At 35.4% G+C, this 18,653-nt stretch overlaps 1 protein-coding gene across 1 annotated transcript in view; it reads right to left on the bottom strand.

Moving 5' to 3' along the window:
- The window catches only part of GABRB2 (gamma-aminobutyric acid type A receptor subunit beta2), a 229,586-nt gene extending 210,933 nt beyond the window's left edge, over nucleotides 1-18,653 (bottom strand). The window contains exon 1 of the mRNA XM_080399297.1: nucleotides 1-18,653. This exon is cut by the window's left edge and continues 27,020 nt beyond it. The gene's annotated coding sequence lies outside the window, so the exon portion shown is untranslated.

The raw sequence follows: 18,653 nt of genomic DNA, 5'->3' as shown, positions 1-18,653 counted from the left end.
TTCTCCCCTCCCTGCTTCAAGGGCTAGATACCCATCACTCACTTCTTCCCACTTCAAGGTCTCCTTCAGACCAGAAGATACTGTAAAATGAGAAACAAATAAGGTCATGTCCTCCTATCAGACAGATTTGATGCAACAGAAGGGATTTAATTCCCCCTGTTAACAGTACCCTCCACCTTGTGCTACCTGACTCAGCTGTGGCCAATTACATTGGGACTTGCTGTCTCCAGCCACTGAAAACTTGTTTGAAAGCTGGAGCTCTAAAGCTAGGAGACACACTGCTAAAACAGCATCACCATGTATGTGGTCTCTCAGAGTCAAAACGTCATACTAAAATGGTGTAAAAAAGAATCAAGCATGTTACATAGAAAAACTCCTTGCAAGACAGGCAAAATAAGACAGCAATGAGTTGCTATTAACAAGCTTGCTTATTTTCAAAGTCACCTGCCCATTAATTTTTGATAAAATAAAATTTGCTATAAGGAGGTAAGAGCAAAAGTTGGCAGAAAACTGTTCAGAACTCAGTAAAGTGGATTTTTAGCATTTTTTTTTAAAATCTTTTTTAAAAGATGTTTTAATTTTATAAAAGCAGATTCTAAAATGCATACCCTTCGGGTGCCCTAGATATAAATTATGGCTTTCTCTTCCAAGGGTTTTCTTATTCCTGCTTGGAGAAGGGGAGAGAAGCAATTTCTAGTGCGCTCTGAAACTTCTGAGTTTCTGAACTATTGAAAGTTAGGTTCTGGTCCTACACACTCATCCAAAAACCTAGCCTTTTCCACTCAACTTTTTCAACCAGAGATACTTCTGGCAAAAATTAATGGAATCTCTGCTTCTAAATAAGTTGCTGGCCATCATCTGAGAAAAGGATGACTATACAGAAACAAGAAATGTTTGCAGGTTTTGAGTGCTCCCTAAATTAAGTAATTCCAACCCAAAATACTGCCAGGAAGTGGTGTTTGTATTCCAGCTTATAAAACCAAATCTGATTAAGTTTTGCTGTCACATGTGACTCTTTGTTGTCAAACTTTCCCAAGTCAAGAAAAAGATATCTGCTGTAAAAATGGGAGCAATGAGAATATTTCCAATAGAAGATTTTGAAATAACCTCTTATGCACCAGAGTACTGGAGAAGTCTCTACATATTCATATTCCCAACCCTATCTACTGTTGTAGATAACATTCTTATTATTTGCCACAAATACTCTCGTGATGACATAATTGCAGCAAGAATTTAGTAATTCTCTGCATAAACATGTTAAGCCCATTAGTCAGCTGCATTAGTCAAGTGGCACCTTTAGCAACTTACAAATGTGCTCCATTCTGCTCATGCCAGGGAGAAGTGACACACCTGGAACTGGATACTTACAAGTTACCACAAACTGGGGAAGGGAAGGACAACACATCAACAATCCAGTTGATTGATACAAGAATTGGAATTGTAGTTCTGGAACTTCATTTTTTTGTTTGTTTTTGTTCTGTTTTGTTTTTTTGTTGTATTTTTGTTTGGTTTTTTTTTTTAAACACTCAAAGTCATAGATATAATGGCAGGATAACTATGTGCACAAACCATCTTTTGATAAACCTTTTTGTATTACTAAAGTAAGAAAATAGACCAGTAAGGGAAGCATCATCTCATTTTTTTCTAATCAACAAATTTAGAGGTTTTGTAATCATCAGGAGAATCAAATTGGAATCTTGAACAAAACCTTTGTAAGATGGTAGAGTTAAGAATTACAATTTAATTACTGTAAGGCTAGTTCTCCCTTGAGTAAGATTTATGGAACTTATCCCACGTTAGCAGTTGTACAGCAATTCTAGTTGGGGTAAAATTATCTTGAACAAGAGAAAATATTTTCTTCTCTTAGGCCAAAGCATTTGGTAGCACTCGATGTTAATAAACATTTAACTGTCATCTAAGAGATGTGTGTTATTTAATTTTAATTTCCACATCCAAACCCCCTTAAACATTTAGAAACATGTATTAAGTAAATTATTTTTTTTGAAACCTGAAAATACTCAAAATATTGCTATTAGCCTTCAGGATACTTGAAGACACAATAGTGTCCTAGATCTAAGAGTGAAAGAGTCCTTTGTTCAGGATAGCATACCTTACATATAAAATATTCTAATCAGTTTTAGTTCCTTTAATGTAGTAGCATTATGAATGCAATTTGGAGGGCAAATCTATGAATTATAAACCCCTGGAAATTTATCACATTGATAAATAAAATTATGTACAATATTTACTTAAATTCCCAATTCACCAGGCTGTAACTCAGAGGCTTAAGCTCAGCGAAGCTGTTTCATTTTGTTTTGTTTCGGAACAAAGCAGAAGGCTTTAAGCTTGTTTGCAGTGAAAGGAAATGGGAATTTTGGGAATTGACTTTCATATGATATATCAAGGGTTGATCCATATTCTCAAAAGAGAAACATTTCAACAGGCTTCAAATCAGGCCATAAACTACTGAACTTTCTAACAACCTTATTCCCTGGAAAATTATTGTATTACTGGGCTAATAAGTTTGCAGATGAGTTCCTCTACTACTCTCTGTTTCAGATGAAAACATTAAGAAAAGGGGGAACTTCTCTATAACTCTAAACAATATTTTGCCAGTAATTAATTTCTTTGAGATACAGTATGGAAAACCCTCTTTCATTTGGAGGCTAAATTGTTAGTCTGAAAATAAATGGCATTTTTAAAAAAATAGATTAAAGAAAATCTTCCACTACCTCTCTGGATTTCTTCTTCTCTTCCTCCCCCTTTCTCCTTTCCCTCCCCTTAAGAATTTGGGATTAAATTCTCTGTACAACAGCAGACAATAAGAATTTATCTTATCACCTTCTGCATTAACTCTGAAAGAAAGGTGAGAATCAGATCACATATCCTACATAATTCCTTATTTATTAAGCAGAATTATAGCCTCTTATTTGATTTTTGGTTTGCCAGTTACCCTTTCTGAAATGCAAAATGTAAAACCTCAAACTTTTCTTAAAATCTTTTCCCATCTTCCTGCTTTCTCTCGAATAAGTCATATTAAAGGGTTCATTACTTGATAAATATTTCATAATATTTTGTAAGTGTTCTCATAACCACAGAAAAGCTGCAGACAGATTTTTCACACATTATTAGAAAAATTCAGGAGTACTGAACTTGTGCACACCACCCTCTTGAAGCAGTTTGCTTCAACATCTTCACATTATGAGTTTCTGAGGGTACTGAGTTAAGCTGCAACACCTTTCTAAAAGTGACTGGATGTTCTCTAAGAAAACCAGATCATTTTAGCTGCCAGTTTGGACATTTCAAAGTAGAAATCAACTTTGATAATTTTGGTGATTATATTATTGTGTTCCAAAATAAAAGCAACGCTAACATCTATTGCTTGCTTTCTTACCCTAACAAGTTCTCTCATGGGTGGAATAGTTACTGTTTTAGGAATGAGGAAAACCCAAATTTTTTTAGGAGTATTTCCTTATGTTGCAAGGGCTCCTGATTTCTAAGTGTTCTCACATAATGTAGGTGTTCTTTAAATAAGAAAAAGTTAATCTGAATTTTCAATTCTCCTTTTGTCCCATTAACACAGTTTTAGGCGTTAAACATCTCATTTCCCTCAAGAAAAATTTGGTACCTAAACTGTATATTCTGACAAAGGTGACAAATTTATCACTTGTAAGAAGCACAAAAGACCCTAATCCTGAGATACTGAAGCCGAGAAAAAACAGTTACCTTTAATACATACAAGTATGTTCACCTGTATTGAACATAAATGTATCAGCCTGCTGAAAGAAATAACTGTCTTTAAAGGAACTGAAGTGCACATAATACACAGGCATAACTGTAGACAACAACTGTTAAAGACCTACCTGCAACCTTTTTTTAGTTTTAATCATAGTTTTATGCACTATCAGGTCTATTCAAAAATATCTGATTTTCTTCCTCAGTCATCATTGGTATTATTTAAGAGATTTATGTATTTTAGGCCCTAATCATCATCTGTATAACTGGAAAGATTAGGAGAAAACAAGCAAAACAAACAGCATCCCCCAGCCCCCCAGTTAATTTCGTAGAGTTGTACTGAAAAAGACAAGGTAGCTCCTAAAAGAACTCTACAGATTCCAAGTTAAATCATTATCAAATCATCTCTCTAGTGTAGATCAGCTAATGATTTTACTGAACCACAATTAAGCTCTATGTTTAATGTTTCATTAAATTGGATGATTTATTTGTGCTATGATCCTGGAAAAATTATAAAGACCCATTTGTTACTGGAAAAATTAGAGATGGTAATAAGATTTAAAAGTAAAAAGATCAGAAAAGCTTACTAAAAACATTTTTATTAGATTATATAAATGTTTCTAGCAAGGTAATCACAGAATTGGGACTTTGCACTGAATGACACTACAATATTTTAGGAATTATGTAAATGCATATTCAGGTTTTGATGGGGCAAGTTTTGCAGCGGGAGAAAATTGCCCACACCTGTAGTATATACTGAATAGCTCCTAGAAGAAATGGGGAATATACAACAGATATTTATTACGATTCTCTTTTGAAACTCCTGCATAAAGACAGGTATTTGATAAAAATAAAATTACTTTCCTCAATGTATACAACTCAGTTATGTACATAGATGCTGTTGTTGACTGACCCAGTCAGAAATTCAAGCTATCAAAATTTTTAAGTAGGACTTTCAATATAACATGCATGAATTAGGCTCTGCAAAACTTCCACATGTAGCCGTTTATTTATATCTGGCTAGGGCCAGCTGAAGTAAGTTGCAATATTTGTTATGAGTTCTTGAAATACAATAGAATTCAAAGCTCAGTTATGATACACATGGAATTCTGTGGTGTTGAAACCAGGGTTTTATTGCCGAGTATGTAAAGAAACATATACATTAAGACAATCTGCTGCATCTCAGCTGTTTATGTAACATCCATCTTGCTTGACTGTTAAAATAAAAATAAACCACAAAATTTACACAAAATAGTTAGAGACCAATATTTTTTTTTTCATATCATTGTATCATTATTACTGTTTGGATCAAAATTAACTAATTTGCATATCATGAATGCACATCAAAACTGAAGTTCGCTTATAGTTCAGATAGAAAAAACCCCACATAAGTAGCAGCTTGATCATCTTCTTGAAGTAGTAACATTTTCAGACTCTGTTCCAATTAAACAAATCAAGACCAGGCCTCCTAATGAGCAAAAGTTACTCACTTAACCATGTCTGGATGAAAGTAAGAACAAGCTGGAAGTTCAAGCAAGAGTTGAGTCAGATAACTGGATTCACATGTGGTTGAACAAATACTTGTATACATAGTTTTTGCTCAGATAAAAATATTTCAGTAAAACATGGCACAGAGTAAAGGCTGAGCATAAAGATATTCTTCTTGAATAGTACTCTGCACTGAGACAAATTGGGCTACTAGCTTAGCATCAAAAAAGTAAACTTCAAGACCAGCAGTTGCCCTGCGAGGAATTTCTAGCACCTCCAGAACATGTGAATAGCAATAATGTTGCAGAACAGTCATGTAAATATCTATTGGTCCAATGAGCTAAAGATGTCAAACCCCACTTTCTTCTTTACTTACAAAAAAGAAATTCAGCACATTGTGGATAAAGAAATGAGAGAACATGACCAAAATTTCCACATCTGGGAAAATATATAATGGCCATAAAAGAAGTAACTTTGATAAGAGTATGGAAGATAATACACACTTTATTAAGACAATTTTAAACACTAATGCCTCTACATTTTGAGAATTTACCAGTGGAATTCCACAAGATTTGCTGGTATAGACACCACCAAACAGTTAAACTGTATAGACTGCTATTGCAATGAATTAGCTGTTTTTGTAAAAGCTTTAAAGACGTGCACGTTACTACTAATACAATTAATTTAGTGCTATGGACCAAAAATTAATAAAACCCGATGATGCCGTAATACTCATAATCAATATATTTCATTTCTATTGCTACTCTCCAAAACCTTGCGCCAATGAATCATAGGGCAGAGGAAGCTGAGAACAGGATTATTAACCATATTTTCAAGAAAAAATATCTGATTCTCATGCATACTACCTTAATCTGTTATCACAGTCACTTAATATGATGCATAACATGAAAATTTAGCCAAGTGTTGAAGCAATCTCAAAGTGTAGGTAACCCCAAGTCATTGCAGGCAATTGTGTAATATAGCCTCCTCCCAGTAGATGGAGATAGGAAAACAAATGAAATAGATGTGTAGCAATCGCAATCGACTTCTGTTCAACTTTTGTTGAAGCTCCGTTGTTTTGTTAGGTATCTGTATTTGTCAAAACCATTGCGAAACCTAGCTAGATCAGTGTTTTCTTTTATTAATGTCGTTTCTAAGAATACTTTCTCTCCCTCAGGTACTCTGACTACATTCAATAGGAATACTTTTGAAACTGCATCGTGATAGAGCACTTCGAGCTAAAAAAGGCTAATTGCTACTCTGTCGTTCTTACACCCCATTCCCTCCTTTCCCCTTTTGCATCTACAGTTTGACATTCTCTATTACACTCTGTGACATAGACTATTATTATTTCCTGTTCACAAAGTGTCACTTTCCGGCATTTCACTAACTTGTGCAGACTGTCAGCAGCAATACGCATGAGGCAGATCAGAGGAGGTGGGGAGGAAGGTTAAGTTTCACAAACAGTACTTCACTGATCACAGGACTAACTTTTAATGCCATACAGGAAAACTGAACCCAAATCACACCTTGCCTCCCACTTCTAGATAGGTTTTGTGTTGTACATTGAGAAGATTTGGATTGTTTCTTTACTTTCAGGTGAACGGTATAAATATGCTAATATAGAACATAAAGAAAACAGAGAACAGATACAACCTGCAAGAACAGAAATTCCAGCTAGATAAATGGGAATAAAAAAAAAAAAATCACAGGAAGATGGGTTAAAAATTGGAACAGACAACCAACAAATGCTGTGAAACTCCATCCTTGGAAACACTCAAAACTGAGGTAGATTTGACTATCAACAAATTGATTTGGCTTTGGAGCTGGATCCACTCTTTGAGCATGGGGCTAGAACAGATGACCTCCAGAGGTCCCTTCCAATTCAAATAATGTTATGATTTTATGAAAGTATATTGCTCCTTATCTCAGATATACCAAAAGAAAAGGTATAAACGTCATGATATTAGCAAAAGGAAAAAGTAAAGCAACTTCATGGTTTTAAATTTTTTTAGGATATAATAGTAAATCATCAGAACAAAAAGGACCAAGGTTTGAAGATATTTTACTTGCGAAGATATGTTAGTAAAACTAATATTTTCGTCTGTTGATAAAATGCTACTTGTCAGACAATGATAACTGGAATGATTTGGCAGCCTTTGGCTGCTGAAACTGACACATTCAACAATACTCCCACAGAAAGAATTTTTTACTGGAATTTAACTGATTTAGTGGATTTAAAAATACATTATCAAGGAAAGCTGGCAATTCCCATGAGATATTTGATTAATAATTTTCAAAGCTTCAGTATATAAATGTTACCCCATCAATAAAGGCTGTCATGTAGTAGCACCACAAGATCCAGTTGTACTATGCACTGCAGAAACTAAGGTTATCAACAGACCTCTGCAAGCTAAACAATCTAAATCAGTAAGACAGGCTCATGTGGGAAAGGAAGGATAAGGAAGGCATATCATTGTTACCCTTGACTATGAAAAGGCAAAAGGCTTTTTTTGCAATGGATTTTGACACTTGAATTTATGATATACAGCAAAATCTAGAAACACGGACATGCTCTGCAAAACTTCTGCCTTATCACTGCCTTCCAAGAGAGCTTTCCTGTTGTGTGGATAATGGGAGCACAGACAATAAGACATGGTAAATGGCCACTCATTCCAGAGCTGCTGTTGGAAGAACAGAAGCCCAAAGGCTTAGATCAAGCTTCTGTATTTAGCAGATAGTGTGATGGCTGAGGACCTGGGACAGAAAAGCTTCAGAAGCATACAGATGTTCCTCATAAGGAGAAGCCTGAGGTTCTCTGCAGCCAAGACAAAACTTGAGTTCCTCTGGAGTATTTATTTTGACACACAAATTTGAATATGAAATTTCATTAGTGACAGAATTTTTCCATCTGGCTATTACTATAATTTGTCCTTCATCACAAGTGTGGACTTTTATAGAAAGTTGTACATGGAAACAACTTTTAATAAGACCTGGGCCTTTATGAGACACTCCCATCCTCTTGTCAGCTGTAGTCTTCTCACGAGGCAAGACGTATAATGCTAGTTCTCTCTAATGTATCAGTGTTCTTGCATTTATTTGTGCTTAAACAGATGTGCTTGTAGGTTCACACTCAGAAGTATTATATTAGACTAGTACACGCAAGTAAGGACATCACTAATAATTTCAGATTTTGGGGTTTAGTTAAGCTAAACCAGAAGCAGTTGAGGCTTCAAAAACCTAAAATGATGGGTCTGCAAAGAAGCTACGTTTAGCTGGCATATAAAGGTGGACAGAACTCACTGGACACAATGAAAGCTGGCAAAAATTAACAGTCAGGTAACCTAAAATTACTGCTGTAGCATTGTTCAAACACTGGTTTTAAAGCAAAGGCTACCGGGGAAGAAGTTTACAGTTTGGTGACAGAGAATTCTATTCACTTAAACTTTGGGCAACAATTACCCAAAAAAATAAGCGCAGTAATACACCATACAGGTAGCGGAATTGCCTTCTCTGTTGAAAATTTTTTGAGCAGAAGCTGTTCTTTACCCAGTGTAGGTCCCATACATGCTAAATAGAAAACAGTATTACAATCTCACCAGAAATTTAGAAATTACATACAACAGCTTTCATCCACCTGTCATTAGTTTCATCCATTGATCTCAAGGCATTTCAAAGGGAATCAGTATCTTTCTCCCCATATAAGTCTCAAGGACTCAGACTTCAGAAAATTGAATTTATGTTAGGACCTTAAGGCCACTATGGCCCAAGACACAGATTAAGCTGAGAGGAATAACATCTGTATCTTATTATTTACAACTGTAATATGTGCACGGAGAAGTCATGATTAATATTCAATTAGAAATACCAACACTGTTAGAAAGAAAGGACTGACATGTCTAAATAGAAATAATGTGCTCACAAAATAATATAAGCATTAAGCATTTTTTTTAAAATGCTATGAATGCTTTTGTGAGAAATGCAGAAAAGACAGCTATAAAAATTGGGGAAAACAAATTAAAAGGATATATTATAGCAAAGGGAAAAAACCCCTAGTATATTCACAGAAGCTTGCATGCAGAAAGGAGGACACTGATCCAGAAATAATTATACTGGGAAATAGGATAAAGAGGATAAAAATAGCTGCCATTAAACTGTTATTTTTCTTGCAGTTGTCCTATAACATAATGTTTTTTGTCCACTGCCTAAACTGTTTTGTCTTTTATATATCACATGTATTAATACATATACGAAAAGGCAGTAGAGCTGACAGATTATATATTTGTGCGGATATATAAAAATGTATTACCTACTATGTACAACATCTAATAAAAACAAAGCTGCCAAAACAACAGAGGAAATGGAAACCTTATAGGTGAACCAAATATATACTTTCAGATGGATATAGTTTTAAGTTGATGGGTTATTTCACTATTATCAAGTTTGAATGAGACTATGGAAAGTAAAATTATCAGTGGTGAGGTGGAAGGAGATGAATGTGCCAAGAACAGAGAGGCACCATCCCATGAAAGTGTAGGTTTGACAGCAAGCATTTTAATAAATCTGCTAAACTATAGCCTCACTTGATTGGAAAATACAGCATCCATGTTTATGCTGCAACTAGTCCCTATACAAATGAACACTGTGCAGCCTTGAATAAATGCATGGTTTCCTTTCTTGCTGTTGCAAGTAGACATAGCAAATATATTTGTCTCACTGCACGTGACATAATGGAACTGCTGACTTAGACTGTCTTTCTCCAAGGTCCAAAGTAAAGTAGCAAGCCAGCTCTTTCAGTCACTGTGTACCTGAGGTCTAGAGCTTTTCTGCATAGAAGTGTTCACTGCCATCTCTTCATGTTGTTCAACAAAACCAAGAAAACTGTATTACATCTCTCGCTCCATAAGTCTATAGATAAGAACCAATGTTCAAAATGAGATTTCATAATCCCTGTCCATGCTTTTTTATTTGCAAAAGTCCCGATGATTACAGTAGAAGATAGGAGAGTTCACTAAATAACATGAACAAGGCTGGAATATCATCTACATATGAAGAACTATAAAAAAATTTACTTCAATCCAACTCTTGACACAGTTTATTTATGTGTCTTTCTATTTCAAGACTGCAAGGAACAGTTTTTCATTAAGATAGAAGCGTTAGCAACTTCAGAAGCCTCTGTGTATTGTACCTATTATAATAAAATTATTCTAGAATATATTTTATTCTTTCACCATATATCATGTCAAAGAACATCTGGCAAGTATTTTGAAGCAAACAATTTCCCTATTTTCCCTCTCCCTCTCTGTGTCTTTCATTTCAGCCCCTGCCAGATCCCCTTTCTAGTAAAAGCTATAAATATCTAGAAAGCACTTATTCTAATTAGTGTTTCTATATTTTATAACCAGTGACAAACTCCTGATTCCAAGATGTTAATCTCAGAAATATGATTTTATCCACTGTAAAAAATGTAGTAAAGAATAGTATATACAGTACCATAAATCTTTGAAGATAGAAAAAAGTCTGCAATAAATTACCATTTTGAATGCTGTTGTAAAACAGGGGCATGTGATCCAAAATTCTTAAGAACTGTGAGACTGTTACAAAATAAATCATTACAATATTAATAGATTATATGGCTTTTCTGTGAAATGCATCATAAAATATTTTAGGTTAAATCTGTAGCAAATACATGAGCAATCTAATAATCTTTCTGATTCACATAATTTTCTATATAAATAATCCCACATAAAATTTTAAAAATAAACCTGCATCTTTAAATTATCTTCTTATTCAGAATTCTATTGACTTATTGACTGAAAATAATTTACATTTTTTTGTGTCATGCTGTTTAGTTTCTTTTCCCCAGAATTCATGCTGTTGTTTTAGTCAAAGGCGCAAAACTAGATATAAATTTTTGTACTAAAAATGTATTATATTAAGCTTTATTTGAAGCCTTCAAATACATGTCAATGGACTCAGATAGCAAGCTCCTGTTCACAGTAAGGCATTTAGGGACAATCATTACTGAAGTATACAGCAAAGTAACTAAACGTTTCTGAGAGGCCTAACAACATTTGTTAGAAAACAAATAAATGCAGCACCTTGGACATAGACATAGTGATTTAACTGTAACATAAGAAAGGGCATATAGATTTTCACAGTATGAGAAATGAATAGTTTAGTGGATTCATTTGATAATCTGAAATGTTTGCAAACAGGCAAGCAAAATATTTGAGCATGAAATACCTCAGAAGGAGATTTACAAAGACAAGCTACATTTTTCAAGATGTTTGGAAGGTTAATCTTTCACAATACTGCAACTTTGATGATACTTCAATAGAAGATTGATATAAACTAAGAAGCACATTTCAATACTATTATGATTAATATGCAGTTTAGGTAAATACAGAGGTAGAGAGGGAGAAAAAGCTATTAGGTCCACAGGTAAAATCTGTGATAACAATTTGTATTGTTCTTAATATGTCAGGAAAGTTGAGAATAAAACATTTTTCTTATTCTTTTACTAACACAGAGCATTAACCATACATTTTACTGGTTTCTATAATGCAACCATATAATCCTTCCTAAGAACTTCAAGCAACTGTTGAGAATGAACCTAATTAAGGAACACTTAACCAGCTTATCTCTATCTAAGCGGTCAACAAGGGGGAAGATTCATGTCAGAATGGGTGCTTTATACAAGCAAACAAAATAATCTCCAACATGGGAAGTAAAAGAAATTCCAATATTGTAGAACAAAGAAAAATAAGAAGTCTTTAGAAGGTTTACCAAATAATCTACAAGATATAATTTGAGAAACCTTACTTCTTTCCTCTCCCCACTTTTTTTTTTTTCCTGGGAGGGGGTGGGGAAGAATGAGGAGAAAAACTTGACAGTTACAATTGCATGAAAATTATTTGCAATGCTAAAAGGGACAATTAAATTTTGTAATTTCATGTATTTAACAGATTTCTTATAAGTTGTGCTCTGTAGTATGAAACATTTAAAGATTGTTTAACTTGTAACTGCCAAAAAACTTACACAAGGAACTTGCTTTCTTTTTAACTGAGTATGCAGCTAATAGGAAGTTCTTAAATGTACAAAAATACAAGCACATAACTTTGGAACTCAGGTATTAAATTATGTATTTCAATTATATAACTGTTTCTGGGAGAACATATAAAACAGAGACAAATATAGATGAATTAATTTCACCAAAGTGCTTAGGTGAGTATCTACAGGGAAGTGACATAAATCCAATCTCTAATCACACTCGAGGAGTGGTATATAGAGAGGATAATGCTGGTTATCAATGTGTTCCACAGGCACTCTAGAGTGAAATATTAATGTATTTAGTATAATAAAATATGTATTTAAGACATTCTGGATCTAATATGTATTCAACTTATTCAGAGCTACTGCAATAAATTAACACTTCTACATTTGTTTGTTAGCTGACATGCAACCCAAAACCAAATGAACTGTGGAGTTCTGAGAGAAAAATATGAATTCTCTAGACGTATAGGAATTTATCCAGGCAATGTAGTGGTTTAAGAGACTCTGAGTAAGAGGCAAACAAGCTTGCTCTCTCTCTCCCCTCTTATCCCCTCCCCCCGGCTTCTGCTGTATTTCACTCTTGTGTAAAAAGCAAACAAACAATAAAACCCCAAAGATTAAATAAGAATTTCATTATTTCACATTCCTTCAGGTCTAAAATGACTTGAAGGTTTTTAATCATACTTTTGGAAGAAAACTCAAACAGAAATAACCATTTCTGAGAAGCAGGCTTATAAGAAAGTTACCTTTATCCCAAAATGATGTGAAAAATTAAATTAAATTTAACCCTAAGTCTTTACAACAAAAGAAGCCTCACTAGGTAACAGTTGGTAAAGACTTATTAAATACGCATCTGAAATGTTGGTTTGTTCCTTTAAGTTGGTTTGTAAATGTCTACTCCTAAGGAAATGTGCTCAAGGAGAGAATATTAACCAGCACATTACAATCCCTTGAATCACTTCTCTAACTTCTGTATCTTATGCAGTCTTGCATAATTTTATCCAGGCAGCTTTATCTTTATATAAAAGACAGTGATACTAAATGTGACTATACTCTGCCTGTAAAATCTCGATAGTCTAGCATATACATGACTGAATAGAAACATATTTATCTACTACCCCACAACCAATAAAAGGCCAGCATGGATTTACCGGGCTTTTTTCCACTGTGCATTTGGGCTTAGCATCCTCTCTAGACAACATAGATAAGGACTGACCTCAAAAAAACAGAAATCTTGCTGCTTAAGAATATGCGTTCACTGATTCCTGAAATGTGAAGAGTACCAGGCTAGAAACCATCTCTCTCTTCTTAAACAGTTTCTGTTAACCTTAAAGGAAGAATTGTTCTCATTGTTACTATTATATAATCACAGGGATTACTATTAGTTAACACAGTTGAATTCACTAAGCTTCACACCAATTCAGGTGCAGTCAACCTGCAGTTGCCAGGGCCTGCTACCCCAGGTGCTGTTGCTGGAGGAGGGTTTCCTTCTCATCTGCAGCTTGTATCTTACACCTGTGCTGGAAACTCCCAAACAATCATCTGACTAATGTGTGCTGACTGACAGTCACAGAGAACTTGCTTCTTCTAGATTAGGATTGGGACACTTGCCAGTACAGTCACGATGCTGAAGTTTATGCAAGATTCAGAAAAATAGAAAAATACACAGTAGGACCTGCTTCTCCCCTAATATAACTGTCTGTCCTGAGACAAAGGATACTATTCTCTTCCTGATAAATAAATGCTAAACCTAATCCTCTAGTTGTGAATGGCTTGTGAATGTAAAGATTACCTATATTGAATTAATAATGGATGATTAACACCAAGTACAGTTAACATAACCTAGTAAATCACATTTTTTCTTTCTGTATAGTATCTCTGAGGTATGAGAGAACATCGTCTTTTAAAACAGGTCTGTCTTTCAAACACACACTACTGAAATAGCGCATGAGAATTGGGAACCTGACTACATAGATGAGATCATCCGGAGAACCAGCAAGGTTTCAAAAAGTAAAGCATTCCTTAAAGCATTCCTTCTCTTACTCACTTTCAGAATCATCACTCAGCCATCAGCTCTACTGTCGGTGATGGTGCTTAAAATAAGGTGACTGAAACATGTCACAGCACAGGACAATATGGCCTGTTAACAGTATTGCTATCACTTCCTTCCTTTCCCTCTGCAACGGAGAATAGGAAACAGTTGCTGCCACTAAGAGCCCTCTTGTCCCCTGACACAGAAAGGCAGCTGGTATGCCAGAACAACAAAGAAAAGGTCTTTCAAGTACTGAGACAACGAAGAGTTACAGAGTTCACTCCTATGTGGTTCCTACCACGCCTGTTCTGCAGTTTTTTTGCAGTTTCACCTCCGTATTCAGTTTGGTTTAGGTTATTTGTAGATGGCATGTGTATGAAGTATCTAGAGAGAACCATCAGCTTCCATAGAGTGATTCATGGATGCTTCACATTTCCCAGAAAGTTTTAATCATTATTATGACTGATAGAAATCTCTAATAAAAACAAGAAACCACACAATACTTGTATTGATTTATATACTACACAGCTGGTTCCATCTGTATTTTGAAATGTCATTTACACACTGGCACAGCAGGTGGAACAAGTACTAACAATGGAACAGCAGTCTGTCTCATATCCTTCAAACATGTTTAATGAATAATTTGTTTAATTTGCTGCCCAGTAGGTCTGCAAAAAGCAAGCTTCCTTCCTTTACTGGTGTTTATGCTAGAATGCACTTTGAATGATGTCTAAGAATCAACCTGAGATTTGGAACAATATGTAATGGTTTCTGTCTGTTTGGACTTTTGATTTTCCTGGACATAAAAGCAAACTTGAGTTCAATCTGCAATGCATACAGGCTCAAATATTTAAGCATTTAATATATAAAAATAAGAATGTATGTTTCTGTATGTGTTTGCAGGTGCATAACCCAAATTGGTACATCTGTTGGAAAACAATTTTTCACTGTGGTCAAGCTTTGTACAGAACAAGAACAAGCAGGACAAAGGCACCTTTACCACGGTGTGCTCCCTCAGTTCTGAGAGCGCTCTGTCCTGTGCCAGCTCCCTGTGTTGCAAGGTACCAACAAGGCAATCTGTGAGCAGATGACTCATCCGCACTCAATATTATCAGTGGCAGGATGGGGTGAGCAGCATAGGTAGCAATATGTGAATACTTTCTCCCTGAAGATTTTTGAAGGCAGAGGAAATATACTGAAAGGGTAAACAGAATAAACACTTTCCTGTGACAGAAAGAAGACCATGAAGGAATAGCAGTCTGTCATGCATCTCATTTACACGGAATTGTAAAGGATAAAACTATTTTACCTGTATCTCTGCTTTATATAGCCTACAAAATTAATTTCTTCCCACGGAAATAAACAGAATGATTAAAAGAAAAAAATCCAAACCTTGGAATCCAAATTTTTTCCACAATGGAAGGGCACTTTTTAAAGATAATTTCCCTATGTTCCTTCAATTAGTTTAGTAATGACATCCATATCACAAAAGCTTATTTCTTCTTATCTAGTATGTAGATGCCGAGGAAAAAGAAAGGGGGGGGCGGAGGGGGGCACATTTCTCTGTGATGGGCTGAACAGTTAGCACGTATCAGATTAACTGCAAATACCAGACACTTCATTGCAGTCTTGCAGCCTTCGTGCCAAATTTGTCATATTTTAACTTGCTAGTTGCTACAGAAACTTCAGTCAGAATATCTATTTTCATTTCAAAATTCCTCAGTTTCAAGAAGAAAACAAACATTTCTTAGAATTTTTCAGCTTTTGCAAAACATCTAATTTTCAGCAAGAGTATTCCCAAATGAATCAGAAATATCATCTTTCATCACAGTGCTAATGACATCCTACAAGGTGATAAAATTAGCAGCTGGAAAGTGTAATCTTGCCACCACACTTCCCAGTTGGCCATTCATTTTTTCCAAGCTGTTGTCCCGTTCATGCCACTTTCTCAACAAATTTCCATATTATTTGTTTGCTTAAATGCCCAAAGTATATGTTGCTGACAAGTCTTTCCTAAGATAAACATTTTCATTATTCTCATGAGAGTTTTGTCTCCCAAGAAACTTCTCTTCTTGTCTCCATGATCACTATTCTTTTATAAAGCTTGCTCAGATCACTTACAAAATTATGATTTCCAAATAATTTTCTCAGCTATGTTTATTCTCAAACTGGCCTGATAACCACAGGCTCATTAACATTTCCTGGTGGTTTGATCTTCTCTGATAAAGGAATTTGTGCTTTTGATAGTGTGAGCATTTCGCTTCATAATTAGGAAACAAACACGAGAGTACACTTCTTGGCTCAAAGAATTTCACAACTGCTGAGAAAGTGAATATATCTGTTTCACTCCTGAAAATCCTAAATCCACAAAAAGAAACATTAACTGAAGGTTCAAGACTAATGAGATTAAACAATCTATCCAAAGGCCACTTCAGCTCATGAAACCATTTAGCTCCGAGACAGACAGTAAAGTCCCTTCTACTGCTTTTACCATGGAAAAGGTTGCTTGTAGGATTTTAGAAGGCAGGCTCTAATATTTTGAATGGCTTTGAGATGGTTTTTTTGCCTGTTTCTAATTCTCCTCTGCAAATTTCTTGCGAAGAATATTATCATGTCATTTCCCTGCTGGCAAATCCCAGACTGAAATGATATGACTCATTCAAATACTGCAGTCCACTTGCCCAAGTTACCTGCCTTGCCATCAGAGGTCCATGCTGCCGTGCAAGAATTGCTAGGCTAGACTCAGAACTGAGGTCATATTAGACTCAGTCCAGAAAGTGTTCAAACTGATGTACATGTATGCTTTCCTCTAGCTTCTTCATTACGTGTATTACACTAAGATGGATTTGCTCTCAACACTTATTGATTCACTGCACTTGGACTCACATTGAGCTTCCAACTTGTGCTCCTTTATTTACAGCACTCGTTCATTAATTTCAACAGTAGTATGACAACAGAACAAAGCCCAGTGCTGTGCAGCAGTATGAAAGCTAGCCCTGGGACTGAAAAGGGAATAGCTGCGTGGCACAGAACCCCATGCTAACTCACTTTTTAACTCCTGTAAGTTATCCTTTTCGGCAGCACAAGCTGGCATTGAGAGGTGTGCTCCTTACAGTAGCAATACTAAGCTTGGATAACTGAACATGCCGCTGCTATACCTTGCTTAACTGTTGGCTGGGATTCAACACAACTGTGCTGTTTGAGGGCAAGTGTCATGATCTGTATTTTTGTTTTGAAGGAAAACACTGAATTGTTTATCTGTCCAAATCATCCCTTTAGCTTGCCTTATCTTAACTGAAGAGGATAAACTGTGCACAGTCAACTCTAGAATATTTAAATTCTTACAGTGTTTCTGTTCTCTGTTTTCCTTCTTTGTCTTCTCCACAAAGCAACTATTTTTCAGCCTAAATAATTATGAAGTAGGCTTCCATGGATGGGCATATATCTTAACCCAAATTTCTGAAACCCTGCGCTTACACAGAGGTTTATCTGTAAGACCGTCACAGATGTCCTAGAGCAGCTGCTGCACTGTAGGTCCAACCTGGTCCAAAAAGTAAATGTGTTAATGTCCCTCAATTCCAGGGGAAACCCCCAAATATTCCATTTCTCTGACTCCTATTTTACTCTTAGTGAATGCAACAGACTGTTTGCCTTTTTGCACAATAGGAGTCTAATTTGGAACAGGATGCTATTGAACAAAATGCAGTTGTAAATTCTATGATTAACAGAAAATGTGTTTTTGTCTAATTCACAACAAAGCAAAGTGAGGTAAAGGAAATAAGGAGCAGTTGGTGGCCCAGTGTAGCTCTGGGCTTTTAATGCCCAGGAGATGCTTATTAAAAGAAGTTGCTAAAATAAACCTTTTAAAAGACGACAAATTGGATGTGTGCAATTAAGCTGGGGGATGCTGATTGGACAAGGCATGTGCTTAATTTTAAAAGTTCTGCTCCTCTTGCACATTTCGTGAATGAAATTAGAATACTCTTGCTAATATTTTGCCAAGACTTCTTTTTCCTTTCATTTGAAAAGGAAAAGGACATTATTCCAAGATGAGACATAAGGTAAGTCACAAAACATAAGTCTCTCAGCAGTGAATATAGTGATCCAATGCAGTCAGAAAAACAAACAAACAAAACAACCCAATAACTTTTAAATGCATTTACATATTTAATACTAATGGAAGCATATTTTCAAAAATGGGTATTAGTGGTGTTTATATGCTAAATGCAGTTTATAAATCCTGAAAAGTGTGATGCACACAAATGCCTCAAACATGTCAGATCAAATATGTTTGAAAAATGGGGTAAAGTTTCAAACTTGTAGGTTTGAAATCAGGACTGGA

This window comes from Falco punctatus, assembly GCF_963210335.1.
Source record: "Falco punctatus genome assembly, chromosome: 8".
Lineage (NCBI taxonomy): Eukaryota > Metazoa > Chordata > Aves > Falconiformes > Falconidae > Falco > Falco punctatus.
This window is presented reverse-complemented; position numbering and strand designations above follow the sequence as displayed.